This window comes from Pipra filicauda, unplaced genomic scaffold (assembly GCF_003945595.2).
Source record: "Pipra filicauda isolate LSUMZ 115617 unplaced genomic scaffold, ASM394559v2 scaffold134_size1991817_pilon, whole genome shotgun sequence".
Taxonomy (NCBI): Eukaryota; Metazoa; Chordata; class Aves; order Passeriformes; family Pipridae; genus Pipra; species Pipra filicauda.
In genome coordinates this window covers 619499-634082 of record NW_024103818.1, presented here as the reverse complement: position 1 = coordinate 634082, position 14584 = coordinate 619499, and the positions used below count along the sequence as shown (strand labels likewise).

At 34.4% G+C, this 14584-nt stretch overlaps 1 protein-coding gene and 1 long non-coding RNA gene across 7 annotated transcripts in view; one reads left to right on the top strand and one right to left on the bottom strand.

Annotated features, from left to right (window-relative positions):
- LOC120322594 overlaps window positions 1-3210 on the bottom strand; it is a 34938-nt gene extending 31728 nt beyond the window's left edge. For both annotated transcript variants that reach the window (XR_005562390.1, XR_005562389.1), the window contains exon 1: window positions 3074-3210. This is a non-coding gene — a long non-coding RNA (uncharacterized LOC120322594). The remainder of the gene's footprint in view (window positions 1-3073) is intronic.
- The window catches only part of DPH6 (diphthamine biosynthesis 6), a 197082-nt gene that overhangs the window by 161201 nt on the left and 21297 nt on the right, over window positions 1-14584 (top strand). The window lies entirely within an intron of this gene.

The window sequence follows — 14584 nt, the reverse complement described above, 5'->3', positions numbered from 1 at the left end:
TCACTTCATAATTACATCTGCAAGGAGTCAGAACAAATTAATACTCTTCTAGCAAACTGGTATCTTCTAGACAAGTGAATGTATACATGGTCTGTCCATATATGCATAAGTGCCTGTATAGGTGTATAAAATGTATGAAGTACAAACACCTTTCTACGATGTCAAAATTAATTTTGAGAAACTTTTTTTTATTGTTTTATTGACAGAGAAAAACTACAAAAGTATTTATAACAATGACATCAGGCATGCAATCATAGCCAATTTTGGCATTTAATATGTGAAGCATATATGATTTGTCTTGCTATATAGAAACCATTTGTAACAAACTCGCTCTTTAAGGACACATCACAGATTACAATTACATAGGAAGGTTTTCTCTGAGACTGTTTTAACATACCAACATTTTGGCACCAATTCTGTAATTCTAAATCAATAGACACGTAAAGAGCTTAGATTTATAGAGAAGTCTTCATCATTTGTATAGATCCAACTCTAAGTTACATTTTATTTACAGACTAAGAAATAAAACTATTATGGTGTTTAGATGAGTGAAATTACATCTGACGTAGGAAGTCTACTGACCTTAAAATAATTGTGGGCTCAAAATGAGTTAGGGATAATGTCATAGCTACCTCCCTTGTTATTATTTTTTCTAGATATTTATTTAGGACCATTGCTTGAAACAACATACTGCAGTAGATGGACCTCTGGTGTGACTAGATTGTCTTTTGTATTTCCTCTTCTTTAGTACCAAAATGCTTGCCATTTGCTCTTTGTCTAGCAAAGCTAAGAAATAGTTCTATGAAAGAAAAGAGTGAATTTTGTAAGGAAGAACTGTGTACAGAGTTACATTTCCAACCAATAATGATATAAAACCCAACACTCTAACAGCAGCAGGAAGATCAATGATTAAGTGGATAGATTGCTCCTGGGCAGGTTCCTGGGCTGATTCAATGTGTCTGCTGTCCCATGGACTGGATGATCCACAGGAGGGTTGAATGACTGCTGGCTGGCTGACCATTGTCAGTCATTCTGTGACATAACCTCTGCACTGAGAAGTATTGGTTCAATCTTCTTCTCTGATAACTTTTCCTAACCCCCTTTGAAAGTATTTTTGATTAACAACAGAAGCTGTACTTCAATATTTTTCATCAGAAAAATCAAGGATTTTTTGCACTGCTAGTATCAACAACCTGGAAAATGGGTATTATATCTACCAACTGTCAAACTATTAGGTTTGCCAATAACTCTAAATAAACTTTAACTGCAAACTTTCTTTCTCTTTGTATTGTTAAGTGACAATTCACATGTGAAGTTAAGTTTTTAAGACTGGAAATTTTCCTGCCCTGACAATATGCATGAGAAACTGACAAATCTTTATTCTCAAGGTGTTTTTTTTCTCCTCCAGTTTCCTAAGGCTTTTTGATGCATTGCCATATACTTCCATCTCAGGCTTAGGCTATTCTGTTGTGTCCACTCTCCAAAAATTGCCCTCACAACTGCAGTTGAGGTACTGAAATCTCCCCATTGCTTGTTCTACATGCTCAGAGCAGTAATGTTGTAAGTCTTGGACATAAAAAGGGAAGGTGAGGTGTCAGAACTAGCACTGACTGATACCCAAAACCATCAGTAAATCTTATTTGAAAGTCTTCTACTTCCTCTGCAGTTTCTTCTCCTGTGCTTCCTTCTCCAGTATGTCAAAGTTAATTTCTTTCTGTAAGATCTTACCTTTTGCCAACTGTAGACACCACTGATAGTGCCTATCAGGTTTGGTCAGATGCCTTGACTGTCAGAAGACATGCTGAGCTTTCCTCATTGGAACTTTTCATAGAGATAAGCAGCTGCTGAAAACCTAGGTTTTAAGGGTTCTAATAAGTTTATAGCAGTTAAATGGGCAGTGGTTTAAATTCCTTTTGAAAACTGACAGTGTCAGCCTTGTTGAAATCCTGTCTCCTGCAAGCAGTAGGACATGGTGTCTTCTCTTCTTTATCCAGATATATCTGTTCAATATTGCAGTCTCTTAAATTCTGGAAAAAACTGTGACTGGAAAATGGTCTGAAGGACATCACTTCATAATTATTGTCTAAATTTTAGAAGTATTACAAATCAGATTTATGATTCAAGTATTTTCTGCATGCATTTTAAAGGAGGGTTTCTTTGTTTTTGAAACTCCTTTCAAAGTTATACTCTGACGTAGAAGCAAATACATAAAAACTATGTTTAGAATCCATAAAAGTGCTGTAATTTTGTTCTACCATTTACCGCCCAAAAGTTGGGCTTGAGGTTTCATTTGACTGCTCTGTGTAATGATTCTATTACACCAAGAAAAAGTTAAGAAGAAAGTTGTTTTATTGACTTTTTTCCATCTGCACTGTAACTTGTAATCCAAGAACACAGCTATAACTAACCATTAAATGAAAGTATTTTGCCATTGGCACAATTCATGCAATTAGACTTCGCATAATATATGCAGTCATGCTTTCAATAGTCTATTTTTTCTTAAATTTCTGATAAGTTTAGGTTAAAATAGCATAAACTTATTACGTATTAGTGAGAAATTTCCAATCCTTAGAAAAACAAGAAATGAAAAATCTGGTAGGGTTTTTTTCTTGCTTTGGCTTTGCTCAGCCTTTACTATTCATCATATCTGCTGTGTTAAAATCCAATTAATAGCTCTAATTCATTTACACTGAAAGCACATTTATTATACAGTCCTTTTAGGCACTTCTTTTCTACTTGCACTGTTAAGTCTGGAGTATCAACATTAGATAATAGGTAATTTTTTTTTTGCCCATTGTAGCAAATTAGAACATTTCTTCTCTTTCTACATTACTTCTGAATGGCAAGAGTGTAGCCGGGAGGTAGAGGGATGTGAGCTGGCATACGTGGAATACTAAGATAGGATAATAACAGAAGGAGATCACCAAACTGGAGAAAGTCCAAAGAAGCACCACTAAAATAAAAGGTTGCGTGAGTGGCATGTAGAACATAGGGAAAAGGACTGAAGGAACTGGCTTTGTTCCACCTAGGGAAGAAAAGGCTATAGTGGAAGCAAATTGCAGTCTTTCCTTACCTTAGTAGGCATTACAGAGGAGAGAATTTTTTCCGAGATGCACCACAACAGCATAAGGAGCAACAGTCACAAGGTGCAGCAGGAGAGATTCCAGCTGGACACAAGGAATGAATTTTTCTCCACAAGAGTGGTTGCATGCTGGTGCAGGCTGCCCCCAGGCTGTGACACCTCCACCTTGGAGGTCTTCAAAACCTGACAGCCACAAGGCCCTTAGAAAACTGATCAAATGTCTAAAATTACCCTTGCTCTGAGCATCAGGGAGGTTGGGCTATATAATTTTCAGAGAACCCTACCCACCAGAGTTAGTCTGTGATTCCTAAAATTGTTCTATGACTCCATGTTATTATTAAATTACAATGAATTGGCTGGAAATAGTGGCATTTAAATGCAGATTCTGAAAGAAAAAAGACTTTCTTTCTGTCACTAATACACCACACTCTTACAAAAGATTACTCCCACTACCTACTTGAATAGGTTTTTCCTATTGGAGTGTATCTTTTAAAAAGAACTGTGTCTTCAGAATTGTCTGGATTCTTTGGTTTTGGTGGGATTTTTTTTAACTCATTTCTCTGTAGTTTGCACATTTGTGCTTTTTTCTTTCCATCTCGTTATCTTAACAGAACTCGTACAAGTTCAGAATTAGAATTATTGGGCTGTGATATCTCTACAGTACTTCTTATGACAGTGTAAAATCAATGTGTTTCCAGAGTCTAATTCATTTGATAATGATTGAGACATCTGAGTATGAGGAATCCTGTTATGAAGTTCAATAGTTATGTTGTCAGTAATGTCATATCTTCCACTGGAAAAACCTTTGTTTTCCTCATTTAAACATATTTGTAGCTGGCTATACCATTTGATATGGGGGATAGATAATAATTTAACTGGGTTTTAGTAGTGCTTGTAAAAGAATTTTAAAATAATAATTTGCAAGATGTAAAATGTACAACTTTTAAAGCTCTAGAGAACTTTAAAACTTTGTTCCAAACTTTTATTCATCAGGATATATTGTCCTTATGAACTTTGCAAATCAAAATTTACTCTCCTCACCTAATAGTAATATTGCTGCAAGAAGAAGAAAAAAAAATTATCTTAAAGATGTTGTTTCTGACATTTACAGAGTCCTGGCTTGTTTTTAATCCTTCTGCCAGGAATGTAAGAGTCAGTATACCGGATAATGGGATGAAATTAGATGTAAGAAAAATAAGAGTATCTGACCTTTTTACTGTCAAATATATCACAGTCATATTTCATCCATATACAAATGCTGTGGATGTAAATCCATTTGAGATGTACAAGCAACTTCCTGTTTGTGGCATGGAGGGATTAAGTGACTTCATAACTTCACACAGGATAGCAAAATTATAGAGCTTTATTTTCATGAAGTTCCTGTCTGAAGTTACAGATGCTCAGCACCTCTCAAAATGAGGTGCTGTGCAGAGGCAGCACAATGGTGAGAATAGGTAAGTACAGCCCTGAAGAAGAATAGTTTGTTGAAGTGCATGCCTTGTTCCAGAAAGGAGCCTGAGATCAAATCTGTTTTGAGATTGCTCTTCTACTGGCCATAACTTCATAATTTTAAAATTGTCCAGAGATCTTTTAATTTTCAAGCTTTTATGAAAAGAACAACTAATTGAAGCCAGCCTAAGGCATTTTCTGCAGTTATATACATGAAGATAAATATATTCTAATTTAGCTGATTAATCTATTTTTTCTTTGCATTAACTACACAGAATGTACTTTGAATTCTTTTGTATTATATCATGTAGCATAACTTACATGCTGTGATTTTATCAAGTATTTGGGTCACTCAGACCATAATAGCAATAATAGAAATAATAAGAAAAGGGTTTCTATCTTTATATGAGGCTTTTTTAATTTTACTTTTCTTATCTTTTTTTCTTGTGATTGTTTTTAGCTGTGATAGCATGCAAACCTCTTAAACTTTTGATCCTTCAAACATTTGGAAACAGAAATCTCAGCTGTTTAACAGTGCTTTTATTAAAAGAATTGCATGTCATTTTCAGCTTGTTTGAGAATACTTTATGCAGGAGTTTTGCAAATATTTAAATTTCATTTTGGTAGAAAACATGCTGTATAATACTTCCTCGCTACAGAAATTAATGCCACAAATTAATATATTTTTTCATGGTTTTTTTGTTTAACAGTTTATGAATATACTGCTGAATATACAGGCTGAATATACAGGCTTCAGTATTTGTCAATATACTAAATATACAGGCTGGAAAGCATTCCAGGTGTTCTCATCACTTAAAATATACTCATTCACAGCCAGTAACTATAATAAAAATACTTTATCAGTTCCAAGGTGCATTCATGTCATACTAAAGTAGATCTGCTCTACAAGATGATATATATTTAGCTCTGAGCTGGCTAGGAACCCTCGATTAATTATCTTAATCATTGTAAACACACATTTCAAAAATATCGAGTCAGTGCCTCCCACTCTGTCATTTAGGAGAAAAAGCAAACAATACACTTACTGCAAGACATTAAGACTTAAATATGATTGCCCAAACATAGGAAGACTTGTTTATTTTTCTGGCACACAAATGAAAACTGTCCAAGAGCTGATGGAGGAGCATCACATAGCAGCCAGGAGGAGCCATGGAATTAGAGGCAAGATCTTGTCCAATTTAAACCAGAATAATTCTAGCGAGAGACTGCAGTCTCTAGTTCACCCAAAGGATGGTTCCTGCTCTTACATATAATGTGTCAAGATAGATAAAAGAAGCCCAGGTTTCAGCAAATGCTGAGAGTCTGAGCTATGAAAATCGCGTCAAGCTGAACACCAAACATCATTAGCTACTGTGCTTTTGGTTTTTAGGTGGAAGGAAATCCTGACCTATTGAAATTAACAGAAATTATTTTATTACCATCAATGGGAAAGATCTTAAGCACAGTTGACTCAGTTCAAAGGCATAATTCGGTGCTTCATTTCCAAAAGGGACAATAGAAAATGCAAGGGTTCATCTTGAAGTACTCCATTTGCTTGAACTTTTATTCTCTTCCATTTTGGTCTCCTATTCTGTTTTTGTCCTTTCTTTTAACTTCCATTCATCCCTTGTTGTGGACCACATAAATCATGTCTCAGCCTGAGTCATTAAATACAAGAGTAAAACTTGAAGGCAGGCACAGTGAGCCAAGTGCAAAAAAACAAGATCTAAAAATCAAGAGGCAGTATTCTACAGTTTCTTGATCCAGAAAAAGGAGATGTGACTGACATAAACCAGAGTGTAGGAAGCAGAATAAAGCCAAAGCTTCTGTTTAAAAACATGTTCTACTGTGCTGAAAATACGACTAGTATCAAGAAGTAGTAAGCAAAAACGTGTACAGAAATTCACAGCTTGGATTCTACTGTGTGTTATTTATTAAATCAGGAGCCACTGATATGTTTCTTTGTCCCTGCTTCAGAAGGAAAATAGTGGCATGGAAACAAAAGAAACTTGATAGACCACACACAGTCCACACATGGCATGGACAATGCAATACATCCATCCTGTTGGTTGCCAATATTTAAAAAAGAACAGGTTTTGTATTAACAGAAGAAAGAGAGGTATCTGAATTAAAAAAAAAATTCATATTAGGTTCCTGATACAGTGAAGTACTGATGCATCTCCTATGAAGTGCTGAGTGCTGTTTAGTGCCATTGGAATCTCTCTGGACACAACTGACCTCTATTTAGAGTCACCAGCCAGAACAGCACAGCTTTGATGCAGGAGAGAAGTTCAGCTTTGCCTTGGTATCAGATTCCTAAGCAAACTCGAACCTACTTCTGAAGCATTATGGAAGTCAGTGATTATTCAGCCACAGCTTGAATGGTAAAGTACAAAATTTGGGTTTAATTTGTTGAGGGGTTTTAAAAACAGTGTCACCTATCATCATACACCACCATACTTAATTTTTAATTTATAATAATGGGCTGGTTTTTCAGTTAAAGAGAACGTCTCAATGCCATTGATTGAGTAGGCTTGGATTGTTGTCCCCTCTATCACTGGCCTTGTGGAGTTTGTCCATGACTTCAATACTTGTTTGTGTAAGATCAATACAAGATATGAAAGCAGTCCTACACAGGACTTGGTGTATGTGTATGCAGGGCTTTGCCCTGCACAGAATAGGCTTCTTTCATGTTGATTCCATGATATTGTAACATACATTTTAAAATTTAGCAAAATAGCAGAGAGAAAGAGCAAAGAGATGTGATACTTTTTTCCTGGATTCCTGGTGATACATCACCTTTTAGGTTGAAAATAGAACATGAAGCAACCTCTGTACATTCACTTCATGGTACATAAATTTGACCTATAGCAGTGATAACTTAGCCTTTTGCTCTTTATATAAAGTCAACAGAGAAATAGTATTATTACCTATACAGTTCCTATAGTAAACCACATATTATTAATTAAGAACAGCAAGATGGTGTGATTAGAAATACTTATGGTTTTGGTACTGCAAAACACTCAATGTGGTTTGTATTGCAAACTCTAGTGACATCTCTAGGATGCAAAATAGCCAAGAATTATTATTACATATTTTCCAGAAAGTCTTTTAGAATAAAAAATGAAATTGAACACTTAAGAAAATATGTGGGAGCTGTAGGAAATACTGTGTTATCTTTTATTAGATTATACTGGCATCAAGGGCGAAAAAGCTTTAAAAGAAAGATCAAAATATGAAAATAACATGTACAGCTTTATAAATTCTTTGTGTATGTGTATGTGCATGCATCATATAAATTGACCAATTTGAAATAGTATTTATTTTTAAGATATATAAATTAATATCTTTAAGAAAATTGCACTAGCAAATGTGGCACCAGTTTAATACATATGCACATACCTAATCCACTCATATAAATGTTTATCTGCTTTTTTGATCTGAAGCTCACATCTAAAATTTTCTTGCTAAAGGCAGCCCCATATAAAGACTGGGAAACAATAAAAATCCTACAACAAACTTTTAACAGGCCTGAAGAATTAAGTACCAAATAACCAGAGGATTGTGATCATTACTTTAAATCAGAAGTGAATATCAGAAAGTGAAATTAAATATAAAAATGTTACATTGTTGCATTGTCCACATAAGCACAATTTATATATGAAATTTACCCTTAGAAATACATTCTGTATAATTAATCTATTTTGGGTAATTAATTATTATCAAAATGGTCATGCTACAGTAAGATGCATCAGTTATTTTTGTTTTCTTGTTTAGAAGCATAGTAGGTTTTTTCTTTTACTTCTTATGTCTGTATGATTTTTTTTTAAATATTGATATTTTCTCTGTATACTTGTATTATTTTCTTAAATTATAGCAATCTCACCTTCCTAACATTAAAAGAAAAGGTATCTTAAGCTTTTCAAAGCTGCTCAGCCAAATTAAGTGAATACTGACATTTAGTAGTCTGGCAGGATGCAAAGATAAAGTATGTCAGTAAGAGTAGAAGCTCAGGAGAAACTTTATTTAGAGTGTATCATTTCCTTCCTTTTAAAAACCTAAGATAACCTACAGCAAATTCTTCAGTGTCAATAATCCAGTTTTTCTAATATGAAGCTTCTTACCTACTTTTAGGTTCATTAAATAACATTTACAAACTTGAAATGTACAGCTTTCAGATATGGCTATTACTAAAGCTGAAATAGTATTTAAAGTACTTCCACTTGTTATAGAAATTTAATTTTTAATGACACTACTAGAAAAATATGTAAACCTGGGTATTTTAAAATATTATCTAATAAATTGTTATCTAGTATTTTGTCTTGTTATCATTATGCGAGTCAATTTGTTTTTTCCAGCTTGGAATATCAGACTACATGAAGGAGTAGGAACAGTTTTACACGTTAAAGAAAGTATATATACATGTATATATACATGTATAGGTGCACATGAATATTTTCTTGCTGCTCGCTCTCTTCCAAGAAAAGTTTCTTCTTGTCAGTCAGTCGATCCTAATATCATGTTAGAATAGAGAAGATATTTTGAAGTACAGACTTCTTTTCCTTCATGGTGTTTTAACTGATGCTGTTTATATGTAGGTAAAATGAAGCCCTTTGTGGTTATATTTAGCTTAAGTACTAAGGTTTTCTTTTTACCTTTGTCTTGCTGAGCTGCTTAAGATTTTCCAGGTTTTTCGTGTGTTCATTATTTGCCTAAGCAGCCTGCTGTCACTTTCTCCCTGATGTTTTAAGAAATTTCAGACATTTTCTTCTAAGCTAGGATTCAGGCTCAGTGATTTTAGAGATCATTTAAAGTTTCTAGTATTATAAAATATATCTCAAAGATTTTTATACTTCAGTTTTCACACAAAATGTTATTTGCATCTCATTGCAGCTCTGCAAACTCATCTTGGCTTCTTCCTAGTTTGCAGTGTCTAGCATTTGAAGTGTTCTGTCTATTCATAAAATAGGAACGGCACTGGCAATATCTGCTGAGGGGTCTCCAAACTCATTTTTCAATGTACCAGAACTCTATGTTGGAGAGACTATATCAAAAAAGGAGAAAACAAGTTTTTTCCCTGTACTGTTGATGTTGTACTTCACAGACTGTTTCTCATCTATTATTTTGCCATCCATTGCCTTACAGGAAACTAATAGGAGATGCATAATTTTTCTTGCAAAGGTTAGATTATATAAGAATGAAACAACTCTACTTGATTTTCATATAATTGCAAGTTAAATTGCAAAACTGGAATTTTGTATTCTGAACAATCAGATTCAACACTAGAGCTCTTGATACAATTCTCATGGAACAACCTTTCCCCAAAATTGTTCACTTCCGCTAAAAAAACAGACTTACAGACACACTGTAATCCTCAGCCAGTATTTTGTGAACAACTGCTGGTGTTCCTGCAGCAACACTTGTTAGTTTTACTAGTTGTGCTAAATTTGCGAAGTGACACTTCCATGTTAGCTCATTTGATAAATAGCCTTTGACCAGATATGAATCTTTCATCTCCTCCTAAAGGCTAAACATTTCTGCATGTTTGGAATTAATTGCATTATCTTCATTAATCTGTTTCATGATCTTAAAAGTTCCTACGGGTGTTTTAATCTGGTGTTTGAGGTGACTTTCTTAATCAACCCCAAGCTTCATCCTGTAGTTGTGAACTGGAGTTGACTAGTTCACTAGGTTGACTTAAAGCTGTTTGACTGTGATTGTTGTTGCTTGCCTTCTTTATGGATCACAGATTTTATGTTAGATAAAACTCATAAAAAGTCAAGTAATGAACAGGAAAGAGACAGAATTTATCTAAAATTTGTAAAACCTTTTATTGTCCCTAAAAGCATAATCATGACCTTCTGCTGAAGTGGATAGAATTTGTAGCCACAGGGAACCTTTCACATAGATTTCATTGCAAGATTGAAGCTAAAATGAAAGGCCAGATAGTTCACAGTCATTCTGCAGGCTGTGGACCAAAAAATTATAACTCCTGGAGTAAGTTCAAACTGTTAGAAATTAAAGAAAGACTGTCAACTTGCTCAGTGTTCTGTCCATGCAGAGCTTGTTGAAAATTCATTAAATTCAGAATTAGTGACATTTCCAGGGTAATATACAACTTACTATAGCAAAGAATTACCTGGAAGTAGCAATTCAACTATTCTGACTTTTTGCTAATTAGCAAAAAGTTAATTGTATTATGGACTTCCAGTTTTATTCCTCAACTGTTTCTTTAGTAGTCATGTGTTTATGTACAAATGTTTTTAATATATGCCACTATTACCAACTTAAAATCTAGTTTTTTCTTTCTTATGTATTCTTACTAAGAAAAAGAAGGTTCTAAAATTCCCAGTTATGTTTTCCATCATGTGCCTTCAGAGGTCATACTGGTGTCTTGTTGGGATTTTGTAAGCAGCAGTTTTAGTGATGAAAAAAAATACACCTAGCTGTAGTACTTTTTATGTTTTGATCTCAGGAGACCTGAGAAAAGAGTTTAGTATCATCACCTCAATTTTACTGAGAAGGAACCTGGAGACAAGAGAAGGAGGTAATGACTTATTCAGGTCTTCTCAGTAAGCCTGTGACAGAAATTAAACCTTTGTCTCCTGAATTCTAGCCAAATATTTTCTCAAGCCTACTCTCCTTCTGCACAAGAGTGCAGATTCCAAAATGCCAAAAAACATAAAAAGCAGACAATGTAAAGAGGAGTAAATGAACACAGATTCACAAAATCCTGGCTCCATTTAAGTTGGTGGCAAAACTACCTTCAGCTTTTATGAAGTGAGGATTTTCATCAGGTCAGACCATTTTGTAAAGAAAATAGTGCCATATTTACACTAATGGGTCTTTCAGATCTAATCTCTTTCCTTTTTAATTACATACAGTGTGAGTTGCCATAGGTACTCTAATTAAACTTGGTACATAATTTGCTGTCAGCTTATATTTCTGAACCAGACCTTAACACCATTCTTTGAATTCCGTTTGCTTTAAAGAAAAAAATAAGTACTGCCTAAGCTTGGGTTTTATCGTCATTGTTCTGATGAATCTATTTTCTTGGTTTGGTTCCTTTGCATTGTCATTATATAGGTAGTACTTTATCTGTTGGTGGCAAATTTCACTGTTACTTATAGATACAGTTCAATAAAATATATTTTCATTTGTATTGTGGCAAATGAAGTTGGATGAGGAGAGATATCTATTGAAATTTATAAGTGTGTTTTGGATTTAGAGCATGCATGTTTGCTATTAAAAAATTACTGATAGCTTTAAAGGTTACCACAAGTTAATTTTGCTCAGTAAGTAGTGAACTTAATAATTCGTGAATTAGTAATTAAAAGTTTATATGAAGAACATGTTTTGCTCCTGACAGTTAAATCTGGGTTAGTTGCTATGGCTATTCACTGTCTCTGATTTATTTTTTTATTTTTTATATGATTAAACTGAGCTTTTTCCTCCTTCAGATAATAGTCTGTGGCAGTGAGTAATAAGAAGGCACTGAGACATAGAAGGCAAGGAAGTGACTTTGTGGCAAAATTAAATAATTTTTAATCAATGGGAAGGAATTGGTCTCTGAGTAACCAGTGTCTTTTAAAAAGCCAGAGAAAGTACTTTTATTTCCTTAATGTTTACAAGGAAACTTAAAAATGACTGAAAGCAGTGAAGTCCATATAGTGAACTGTCATACAATCATAAAATAGTCTCTTATGCACTATATTGATGTTGATTTAAACAAAGTCACTCAAGAGGGCCAATGTTTTCTTAACAAATTATTTCTCGAGGACAATATTCCTCCTTTCTCCTTTTAAACTACTCATCACCTTCAGAGAATCCTGGCTAGTACCTAACAAAAATTAAAGTGGTTCCAAAACGAATGTGGCTTATTATTCCTCACAGGAGAGCCTACTCTGGAGAGAAATGGTGGATAAGATTTAAGACAGGAAATGCTTATGAGAGATGAGAGAAATTCCACTGACCATTGAATAAAACTGAAGAGGGAAAATAAGTAGAGGACAAATCTGAGGTATAACAACCATTTTAAAGTAGTGGCAGTTTCCTGAGAAACTGCCTTCTTTTTCGAACATTAGAGAAGAAAAGTATTCATGAACTGTGCCTGCACCAAATCACAGTATCTTTTCCAACACATCACCTCTAAAAATGTACTGCTGCAATGTTAGAACAGTAAACTGAAAAAAACCTGATACAAAAATTAAACTCATCAGCTTGTCCTGCAAAAGTTAAATTATTATTGGTTTTATATGTTGTGCCATGGACCACACAGGGCACATATTTAATTTTTCTTTGACAGCTTGGATTCAGTAGTTTGGTGTATTTTCTAGCAATGTGTTTGCCATAGGGAATATTTCATTCTACAGTGTTGAGCAATAAAAGATCTTGGCTTACACAATATAGGTAAAACTGTGCTAAAAGTGCTACATACTACCTGTCACATGGTAACAGGAATTCAATATCATGTCAGTAAATGAATTTATAGATAAACAATGATATATAGTCTACTCTTACTATGAGAGAATTAAGCCTTGCTTATTAAAATCATTTTAGTGGCTGATAAACACTAAAGACAGAAATTAAGCATTTTTGAGAATACCGTGGCTTTAGGCCAGATTTGTCAATTGTTGCATATATAAGACTAATTTTGTAAGTAAATCACTAGCAATGTATGCACATGACCTACAGTCAAACTCATGAAATAATACTGTTAAGTAAAGTGAAATTATATAGGCTGTGCTCTAAGAATTCATAATAACAGTAGTGTAACCAGTGGAGCATTATCAAAAGTCACTGTTGTAATTGTACTGCATACCTTTAAGTCTTACTGTTAGAACTAATGTTAAAGTCATACTTCCATTGTCCACTAGTACAGATGTGTCAATCATAGTATAGTACAAATATGCCAAACTATCTCTCTCCCACAGAGTACATTGTGTGATATTTTTTCTTAACATAACAGACCAAAGCTAGCAATGTGAACAGTGTGCCAGTCATTGGCATTGAGTGAGGATATCATATTAATTATACCAGTATTTAAAGAAAATTGGTTTTACAAGGAGGGTGGTGAAACACTGGAACAGGTTGCCCAGAGAAGTGGTAGATGCCCCATCTCTGGAAACATTCAAGGTCACGCTGCATGGGGCTCTGAGCAGCCTGATTGCATTGAAGATGTCCCTGCTTATTACAGAGGCGTTGGACTAGATGACCTTTAAAGGTCACTTACAACTATTCTATAATTCTATGATAAAAATTGAAAAACTCCTCAATCTCAGAATGGTTCTTGCTAAAAGCATTTAATTTTTAACAAGTAATAAGTCCAAATAGTTGAGAAGGCACATAATTGTCAGCATTCAGACATCTTTTATGTCTGACACTATTCTGTATGTATATAAGGACATGATAATTTCTTTTTTTATATTAATGACAAGGGAAGGTTAATATAGGGCCTCTATGCAAAATTATCATGGATTTCCTTTAACATTAGAGATGCCTTTCCTCGAGTTATGTTGAGGCAGGATAGCTTTGTTTTCCTGTGCTCTGGCTGGCTGACTTCATCTAGAAGACATTTTCATTGATTCAAAAGGTAACAGAGAACTGTCCAGATTGAAAGACCTGATTTTAATTGATGGCTAATCAATTTTGAACCAAATCAGAATTAAAAACAAAGAACACCAGTTGGGTTGTCCTATTTTGATCTCTTAACATAGGTTGGCTTTGTGAGGTTAGTTTTTATATGCCAGACCAGCTAATATAGTTGCTTTTTCTAGGTAGTTACAGCTACATCTAGGATTGCATAGTGCCAAAAAACATTCAGAGTTGTCACCATTCTCTATACTGTCCTGTGTAGTTCCTCTCTGCAGCACTTTGTGCAGTCTGCAGGAGGGTTTTGAGCTGGACAAACTAGTGGGTCACTTAAGCCAAACTCTCATCTGTATCAGGCGTATTTGTTTTTTTCAGTGCTTGCTGAAACCTTATCGCATGGTCTTGGGGTCATGATGACCTCATTGAAATTGCTAGTTTTACCATTGACTTCAAATGGAGTCA